Source organism: Anoplopoma fimbria, chromosome 11, assembly GCF_027596085.1.
Source record: "Anoplopoma fimbria isolate UVic2021 breed Golden Eagle Sablefish chromosome 11, Afim_UVic_2022, whole genome shotgun sequence".
Taxonomy (NCBI): Eukaryota; Metazoa; Chordata; class Actinopteri; order Perciformes; family Anoplopomatidae; genus Anoplopoma; species Anoplopoma fimbria.
This window is the reverse complement of record NC_072459.1, coordinates 375,997-385,996: the sequence shown is the minus strand read 5'-3', so window position 1 is coordinate 385,996 and position 10,000 is coordinate 375,997. Positions and strand designations below refer to the sequence as shown.

At 46.8% G+C, this 10,000-nt stretch overlaps 2 pseudogenes; one reads left to right on the top strand and one right to left on the bottom strand.

The window, feature by feature from the left end:
• Positions 1–5,351, top strand: part of LOC129098200 (suppressor of cytokine signaling 7-like) — an 11,836-nt pseudogene extending 6,485 nt beyond the window's left edge.
• A 986-nt stretch (positions 5,352–6,337) lies between these two features.
• The window catches only part of LOC129098399 (properdin-like), a 14,330-nt pseudogene continuing 10,667 nt past the window's right edge, over positions 6,338–10,000 (bottom strand).

The window sequence follows — 10,000 nt, the reverse complement described above, 5'->3', positions numbered from 1 at the left end:
GTAGAGACAGATGTAGATACAGGTGTAAAAAACAGGTGTAGGAACAGAAGTAAGAACAGAAGTAGAAACAGGTGTAGAAACAGAAGTAGAAACGGGTGTAGAAACAGAAGTAGAAACATGAGTAGGAACAGGAGTAGAAACGGGTGTAAAGACAGAAGTAGAGACAGGTGTAAAAAACAGGTGTAGGAACAGAAGTAAGAACAGAAGTAGAAACAGGTGTAGAAATAGAAGTAGAAACGGGTGTAGAGACAGGTGTAGAAATAGAAGTAGAAACGGGTGTAGAAACGGGTGTCGAAACAGGAGTAGAGACGGATATAAAACAGGTGTAGAGACAGAAGTAGAAACAGGTGTAGAAATAGAAGTAGAAACAGGTGTAGAGACAGAAGTAGAAGTAGAAACAGGTGTAGAGACAGAAATAGAAGTAGAAACAGGAGAGTTATATAACCTTTATACTGACACAAATCAAAATAGTTGAATTTATTTGATGATTTATTTAATTAGATCTAAACAGCGGGTAAAATAAGTATTGAACACGTCACCAATTTTCTCAGTAAATATATTTCTAAAGGTGCTGTTGACATGAAATGTTCACCAGATGTCGGTAACAACCCAAGTAATCCATACATACAAAGAAAACCAAACAAATAAGTTCAGAAATTAAGTTATGTGTAATAAAATGGAATGACACAGGGAAAAGTATTGAACACATGAAGAAAGGGAGGTGCAAAAAGGCATGGAAAGCCAAGACACCAGCTGAAATCTATCAGTAATTAGAAAGCAATCCTGCCCCTTGTCAGTGCAAATGAATATCAGCTGGTTCAGTCCCAACTGATGGACTATAAAAAGGTGTCTCACTACCAAGGTGTCACACAAGAAACATCTCATGATGGGTAAAAGCAAAGAGCTCTCTCAAGACCTTCACAACCTTATTGTTGCAGAACATACTGATGGCATTGGTTCCAGAAGGATTTCTAAACTTCTGAATGTTCCAGTGAGCACTGTTGGGGCCATAATCCGGAAGTGGAAAGAACATCGTTTCACCATAAACCGGCCACAACCAGGTGCTCCTCGCAAGATTTCTGACAGAGGAGTGAAAAGAATTATCAGAAGAGTTGTCCAAGAGCCAAGGACCACTAGTGGAGAGCTTCAGAAAGACCTGGAATCAGCAGGTACAATTGTTTCAAAGAAAACAATAAGTAATGCATCAACCGCCGTGGCCTGTATGCACGCTCACCACGCAAGACTCCACTGCTGAAGAAAAAGCATGTTGAAGCTCGTTTAAAGTTTGCTGCACAACATTTAGACAAGCCTGTGAAATACTGGGAGAATATAGTCTGGTCAGATGAGACCAACATGGAACTCTTTGGATGCCATAATACACACCATGTTTGGAGGTCAAAGGGCACTGCACATCACCCCAAAAACACCATACCAACAGTGAAGTTTGGAGGTGGAACATCATGGTGTGGGGCTGTTTTTCAGCATACGGCACTGGCAAACTTCATATAATTGAAGGAAGGATGAATGGAAAAATGTACCGAGACATTCTTGATAAAAATCTGCTGCCATCTAGCAGGATGATGAAGATGAAACGAGGGTGGACATTTCAGCAAGACAATGACCCCAAACACGCAGCCAAGGAAACTCTCCATTGGTTTCAGAGAAAGAAAATAAAGCTGCTAGAATGGCCCAGCCAATCACCTGACCTGAATCCAATAGAAACTCTATGGAAAGAACTAAAGATCAGAGTTCATAGAAGAGGCCCACGGAACCTTCAAGATCTGAAGACTGTTTGTGTGGAAGAATGGGCCAAAATCACACCTGAGCAATGCATGCCACTAGTTTCTCCATACAGGAGGCGTCTTGAAGCTGTCATTACCAACAAAGGCTTCTGTACCAAGTATTAAATACATTTCAGTAAGCGTGTTCAATACTTTTTCCCTGTGTCATTCCATTTTATTACACATAACTTAATCTCTGAACTTATTTGTTTGGTTTTCTTTGTATGTATGGATTACTTGGGTTGTTACCGACATCTGGTGAACATTTCATGTCAACAGCACCTTTAGAAATATATTTACTGAGAAAAATGGTGACGTGTTCAATACTTATTTTACCCGCTGTATATCCAACATAAGTGTTACCGACATTGGACAAAAATGAGGCTCCATGTGCTCTAATAATAATAACAATAATAAAAATAATAACAATAATAATAATAACAATAATAATGATAATAAAAAATAATAACAATAATAATAATAACAATAATAATGATAATAATAATAGTAATAATAATAGTAATAATAACAATAATAATAACAATAATAATAATAATAGTAATAATAATAATAGTAACAATAATAATAGTAATTATAGTTATTATAATGAAAATAATAATAATTATTATTATAAAAGTAATTATAATTTTCACGACATCGGTAACAATAATAGCAAGTATGATAATAATAATAATAACAACAATCATCACAATTATTTTGATAATAATCACAATAATCATCATCATAATAATAAAAACATATGGAACTACGACCAGCTCATCCTGTACCAGCAGATCAGTCCATCAGGTCTCCTGCAGGATCTGGTCTCTGCTCAGATACTGGATCAGTCTTTAATGACACTTGAACCGTTACATGATGCGTTTAAGGACCGTCTGATATTGTCTGCTTTCAGAGCTTCTGGCTGACGTGTTCCTTCAACAACACACACTCTGTAGTTTATTCAGTCTCTATTTCCACCTGTTTGTTTGATTAAAATCTACAATAACCAGCCGTTTGAGGAGACTACGGAGGAGACCGTCTGACGTGTTCAGTAGGAACCAAAGAGACACAGACAGGAAGTCAGACGGTACTGAGAGACGGACCCGTTTGGTTTCAGAGGTCGTAGAGTTCAGTTTGAATAAATATGTCTGCTATTATAACTATTTACTTCTTAACTTATTAAATGTGTCGTCCTTCTTCCCAGAGGACAATAGAGGGAACAACAACCTTTTCTTTAAAGGTATGATGTCGATGTTGACTTTAACGTGATGAGACTGCTTCCTGTCTTCTTCTCCTCCAGTTCTTTCTTTGTTTTTACACTGGAAACACTGATCAGCTGACTGAAGGACTCGTCAGCCAATCAGCTCCCTCCACTCAGTCCTGTATCCGGGCGGGTTTCAGATGATCCACCCTCCTCCCAGAACTCTGATTGGCTCTCGTGGAGAGTCGACATGGGGAGGGACAGGGGATGTGGAGACTCCGCCTCTTTCTTGATGTCATCACCGAGCAGCCGGACTAATGATGACATCACTGCTAGCGAAGACGAGCTCGGCGGGACGAAAGGGTTTAGTCGCCTTAAGGATCCAAACATGAAACTGCTTACCTTCAAAACCATCTCAACTCAAGGGCACCTCGCTGACTGTCAGCGGAGCTTTCAACCACCATGAGGATCTTCTCCATAGTCAATGTTTTCACCCTTCACTCTGTCACACAGAACGTCCTGTTATCAGAGACACCAGACTCCATTCACAAAAACACTGTGACTGTGGACCAGTAGCTCAAACATCACAACTGACCCGGAGGAGCTCTGATCACACCTGAACGTGCTCACATGCTAGCAGGTTAGCAACATGCTAATGCTAGTCAGTCCCAGCAATGCTCTGTTAAACCCATTCATGTTTAGTTCTCAGGATTATTCTTTCAGGTAGCATGCTAGTTAGCTCAGTGGCTAACAGCGTATGAAAGCTGTATCAGTACGATGTCCTCCTCGCTGAGAGTAAAAGGTCCCATGAAGATCATGTGATCGGTTGAAAGCTCCACAACTGAACCTTGAGACCAGACGAGTCCTGACGAGTCCTGACGAAGACCTTTGTTTGTTGTCGACATTAATTTAGAGTTCTTCTGGAATAAATCTGAATATTCAAGACGTTTATTTATATCCTCTTCCTCACTGCTCATTCCTTACTCCTCTTTCTCACTCCTCTTCCTCATTCTTCTTCCTCACTCCTCTTCCTCATTCCTCACTCTTCATCCTCAACAATGTGCTGTTTCTCTCAAATCATCTTCAGATGAACTTTGTTACCATCTTTACGTCACTGACGAGGTCATGTGATCAGTTCTGTTTGTCAGCAGGGTGACAACATGTGAACACATGAATGAGGATGAAGGTGTGATTACAACATGTGAACACGTGAATGAGGATGAAGGTGTGATTACAACATGTGAACACATGAATGAGGATGAAGGTGTGATTACAACATGTGAACACATGAATGAGGATGAAGGTGTGATTACAACATGTGAACACATGAATGAGGATGAAGGTGTGATTACAACATGTGAACACATGAATGAGGATGAAGGTGTGATTACAACATGTGAACACATGAATGAGGATGAAGGTGTGATGTTCTTGTTAAAGTTAAAGGAACAGGGTCCTAAAGGCGACCGGCTGCAAACTGTCGTCGTAGCAACAAACCTGAATATAAAACGTGGCGACTGAACTGATGTCACAACTTCCTGTCTTTCTACTGGAACAAGCTGGACTGTTATTGGTTGAGACACTGGGAACACTGGAGCGCTGCTGGGAGATGAAATGTGAAGATGTGTCATCACCTGTTAATAAACAGTGTGGGCGGGGCTAACGGTCCGCTGTCGTTTCTGTCTTTGTTGGTTCGACTCTTTTTATTTATTAGATTTAAATGTTTTCAAGTGTCGAGACGAGAAACAAATAAAAATAAAATGTTCAGAATCAGAAAACAATGTTACAAAAACGCTCAACAGAAGGATCGCCAGGGTCCTGAACCAGGAAACAGGATGTGAACACATGAAAGAGGGTGAAGGTGTGATTACATGTGAACACATGAAAGAGGGTGAAGGTGTGATTACACCCCCTTGTGGAGGGAAGAGGAGGTGGGGTCATGTGATCGAGCTGCTGAGGAAGTCGTCCAATAGAGAAGAAGGATCACTGAACAACAGCCGAGAGGACGCCATGACTGCAACACGGACAGAAGACTCTCTGTATTAATGTATATATAAATGTATGTACATTAATATAGAGGGTATAGTGTGTTAATATGAAGAAGTAGAAGTACCTGAGGTCAGGCTGCTGCTTTTTAAAAACACTTTATTTATTTTGGCACTTTATCTGGAACTTTGTTCTGTTGAAAAAGTCAACGTTCCTCTTTAACAACCTTCATTTACTGGAATTATCCGTAATATTAATATCCTCTAATACACCTTTTCTTTAACTTCATTCATATTTATTGATCATTTATTTATGTGGCTTTATTTCTGTTCTTCGTGAAGCACTTTGTAACCTGTTGTTTTATGATTATGTAACCTGACATGTAAACAAATGAGTCAGCAACAGCTGCTATTTATGGTTTGATATTATAAATACTATTATAAATATTATTATCAATGCTATTATGAATGATATTATAAATACTATTATAAATGATATTATTATGAATATTATAAATGATATTATAAATGATATGAATATTATAAAAGATATGAATTATATTTTAAAAGATGTTATGAACGGTTTAATAAACTGATGACTGATGTGATGATCAGGTGTTTCAGGCTGCTGCATATACAGAACTGATCGATAGAGAAACATTTACTCAACACAGTGTGATGATCTTCTTCTCACTGCAGCGTTCGACACAATCCACCATGTTCTGATGGACAGATCTGAGAGTCAGACGCACAGTTCTTTGTCAGGGTGGATCAGAGACGGTGGTTTTGGGTGTTCCTCAGGGAAGTATTGTGAGCCCAGTTTGGTTTCTTTAGATATGTTTCCACTCTGAAACACCATGAACCTTCAGCAGGTGAACTAGCATTGCTATGCTAATGATACACAGTTGTTCTTCACGGTCTCTCCACATGACCCACTAATGCTCTCATTGCCTCACTGACATTTAAGGACCCAAAGCAGCTACATAAAATCTGCACCAACACAGAAAACACCGGTCAGTAACTCTGACTGATGTTAGCCTCATTTATTTATAAATTCTTATTTTAACAATTCCATGTTTCAAAGTTCGACCTCTTTTAAACTCAGAAAGATGCTGAAATATCTTTAGCACTTTGGGCTATACTTGTGTCTAAAGGTGCGAAATGGATCACGCTGAGTTGAACACTTTATTTATTTTGGCACTTTATCTGGAACTTTGTTCTGTTTAAAAAGTCAACGTCCTCTCAGTGGTTCCTCTTTAACCACCTTCATTTACAGGAACCTTCGTGGTGCTACCTCAGGGCGCCTTATGGTTATTAAATCTGATGTAGAAAGAAACATGAAGGTCAAAGTCGGACAAGTTGGCAGCAACTCATTGGTGATTCGATTTATTTGACAAAAATATATAAATATATCACAAATCATACGAAAGAACATTCTCGTTGAAACTGTTGAAGATAACACAATCAAGTTCACCAAGAAGAGATGTCGTTCATCTCATCAGTGAGTGTTGAGTTGTTAATCTCATCAGTGAGTGTTGAGTTGTTAATCTCATCAGTGAGTGTTGTGTTGTTAATCTCATCAGTGAGCTGGTTCCTCGGTGCAGGGAGGAACATTGATGCAGGGCTGTCTTTGAAACTTCGGCCCCCCGTCGGGCGTTAAGCCGCAGTCAGCCAACGGAGTCCCGAAGAACGTTGCGGGCTCCTTCTGACGACCGATGGTAGGACTGAAACACACACACGCACGCAACACACACATGCACGCACACACACACACACGCACACACACACACATAAACACACACATAAACACACACACACACACACACACACACACACACACACACACACACATAAAACACACATAAACACAGACACACACACACACACACACACACAAACACACAGACACACAGACACACGCTGTAAATCAGAATCGTACCTAGTATTCACACAGTACATTAAGTTGTACTACAATATTCACCCTGTAGGTGGAGCTCCTGAGCTCCAAAACAAGCAGAAAAATAAATTAGGTTTGGTTTGAACTCCAGTTGTCCCCCACTAGTCCCCACTAGTCCCCCACTAGGCCCCACTAGTCCCCACTAGTCCCCACTAGTCCCCCACTAGTCCCCACTAGTCCCCCACTAGTCCCCACTAGTCCCCCACTAGTCCCCACTAGTCCCCACTAGTCCCCACAGTCCCCACTAGTCCCCACTAGTCCCCACTAGTCCCCCACTAGTCCCCACTAGTCCCCCACTAGTCCCCACTAGTCCCCCACTAGTCCCCACTAGTCCCCCACCACTAGTCCCCCACTAGTCCCCACTAGTCCCCACTAGGCCCCCACCCCCACTAGTCCCCACTAGGCCCCACTGGTCCCCACTAGTCCCCACTAGTCCCCACTCCCCCACTAGTCCCCACTAGTCCCCCACTAGTCCCCACTAGTCCCCCACTAGTCCCCACTAGTCCCCACTAGTCAGTCCCCACTAGTCCCCACTAGTCCCCCACTAGTCCCCCACTAGTCCCCACTAGTCCCCACTAGTCCCCACTAGTCCCCCACTAGTCCCCCACTAGTCCCCCACTAGTCCCCCACTAGTCCCCACTAGTCCCCACTAGTCCCCCACTAGTCCCCACTAGTCCCCCACTAGTCCCCCACTGGTCCCCACTAGTCCCCCACTAGTCCCCACTAGTCCCCACTAGTCCCCCACTAGTCCCCCACTAGTCCCCACTAGTCCCCACTAGTCCCCCACTAGTCCCCACTAGTCCCCACTAGTCCCCACTAGCCCCCCCCCCCACTCAGTCCCCACTAGTCCCCCACTAGTCCCCACTAGTCCCCACTAGGCCCCCACTAGTCCCCACTAGTCCCCCACTAGTCCCCACTAGTCCCCCCCACTAGTCCCCCACTAGGCCCCCACTAGGTCCCCACTAGTCCCCCCACTAGTCCCCACTAGTCCCCCACTAGTCCCCACTAGTCCCCACTGGTCCCCACTAGTCCCCACTGGTCCCCACTAGTCCCCCCACTAGGCCCCCACTAGTCCCCCACTAGTCCCCCACTAGTCCCCCACTAGTCCCCACTAGTCCCCCACTAGTCCCCACTAGTCCCCCACTAGTCCCCCACTAGTCCCCACTAGTCCCCACTAGTCCCCACTGGTCCCCACTGGTCCCCACTAGTCCCCACTAGTCCCCACTAGTCCCCACTAGTCCCCACTAGTCCCCCACTAGTCCCCACTAGTCCCCCACTAGTCCCCACTAGTCCCCACTAGTCCCCCCCACTAGTCCCCCACTCCCCAGTCCCCCCACAGTCCCCACTAGTCCCCCACTAGTCCCCCACTAGTCCCCCACTAGTCCCCACTAGTCCCCCCCACTAGTCCCCCACTAGTCCCCACTAGTCCCCCACTAGTCCCCCACTAGTCCCCACTAGTCCCCCACTAGTCCCCCACTAGTCCCCCACTAGGTCCCCACTAGTCCCCACTAGTCCCCCACTAGTCCCCACTAGTCCCCCACTAGTCCCCACTAGTCCCCACTAGTCCCCCACTAGTCCCCACTAGTCCCCACTAGTCCCCACTAGTCCCCACTAGTCCCCACTAGTCCCCCACTAGTCCCCACTAGTCCCCCACTAGTCCCCACTAGTCCCCACTAGGCCCCCACTAGTCCCCCACTAGTCCCCACTAGTCCCCCACTAGTCCCCACTAGTCCCCCCCACTAGTCCCCCACTAGTCCCCCACTAGTCCCCCACTAGGCCCCCACTAGTCCCCACTAGTCCCCACTAGTCCCCCACTAGTCCCCACTAGGTCCCCCACTAGTCCCCACTAGTCCCCACTAGTCCCCACTAGTCCCCCACTAGGTCCCCACTAGTCCCCCACTAGTCCCCACTAGTAGTCCCCACTAGTCCCCCACTAGTCCCCCACTAGTCCCCACTAGTAGGCCCCCACTAGTCCCCACTAGTCCCCCACTAGTCCCCACTAGTCCCCCCCCCACTAGGTCCCCACTAGTCCCCCACTAGTCCCCACCCCACTAGTCCCCACTAGGTCCCCACTCCCCACTAGTCCCCACTAGTCCCCCCCCACTAGTCCCCCACTAGTCCCCACTAGTCCCCCACTAGTCCCCCACTAGTCCCCCACTAGTCCCCACTAGTCCCCCACTAGTCCCCACTAGTCCCCCACTAGTCCCCCACTAGTCCCCACTAGTCCCCCACTAGTCCCCACTAGTCCCCCACTAGGTCCCCACTAGTCCCCACTAGGCCCCCACTAGTCCCCACTAGTCCCCACTAGTCCCCACTAGTCCCCACTAGCCCCCACTAGTCCCCACTAGTCCCCCACTAGTCCCCACCAGGCCCCCACTAGTCCCCACACTAGTCCCCCACTAGTCCCCACTAGTCCCCACTAGTCCCCCACTAGTCCCCCACTAGTCCCCCACTAGTCCCCCCACTCAGTCCCCACTAGTCCCCACCCCCACTAGTCCCCACTAGTCCCCCCACCCAGGTCCCCACTAGTCCCCACTAGGCCCCCACTAGTCCCCCACTCCCAGTCAGTCCCCACTGGCCCCCACTAGTCCCCCACTAGTCCCCACAGGCCCCCACTAGTCCCCACTAGTCCCCACTAGTCCCCCACTAGTCCCCACTAGTCCCCCACTAGTCCCCACTAGTCCCCACTAGTCCCCACTAGTCCCCACTAGTCCCCACTAGTCCCCACTAGTCCCCACTAGTCCCCACTAGTCCCCACTAGTCCCCCACTAGTCCCCACTAGTCCCCACTAGGCCCCCACTAGTCCCCACTAGTCCCCACTAGTCCCCACTAGTCCCCACTAGTCCCCCCACCAGTCCCCCACTAGTCCCCCACTAGTCCCCACTAGTCCCCCACTCCCCCACTTTCCCCCCACTAGTCCCCACTAGTCCCCACTAGGCCCCCACTAGTCCCCACTAGTCCCCACTAGTCCCCACTAGTCCCCCACTAGTCCCCACTAGTCCCCCACTAGTCCCCACTAGTCCCCCACTAGTCCCCACTAGGCCCCCCCCACTAGCCCCCACTAGGCCCCCACTAG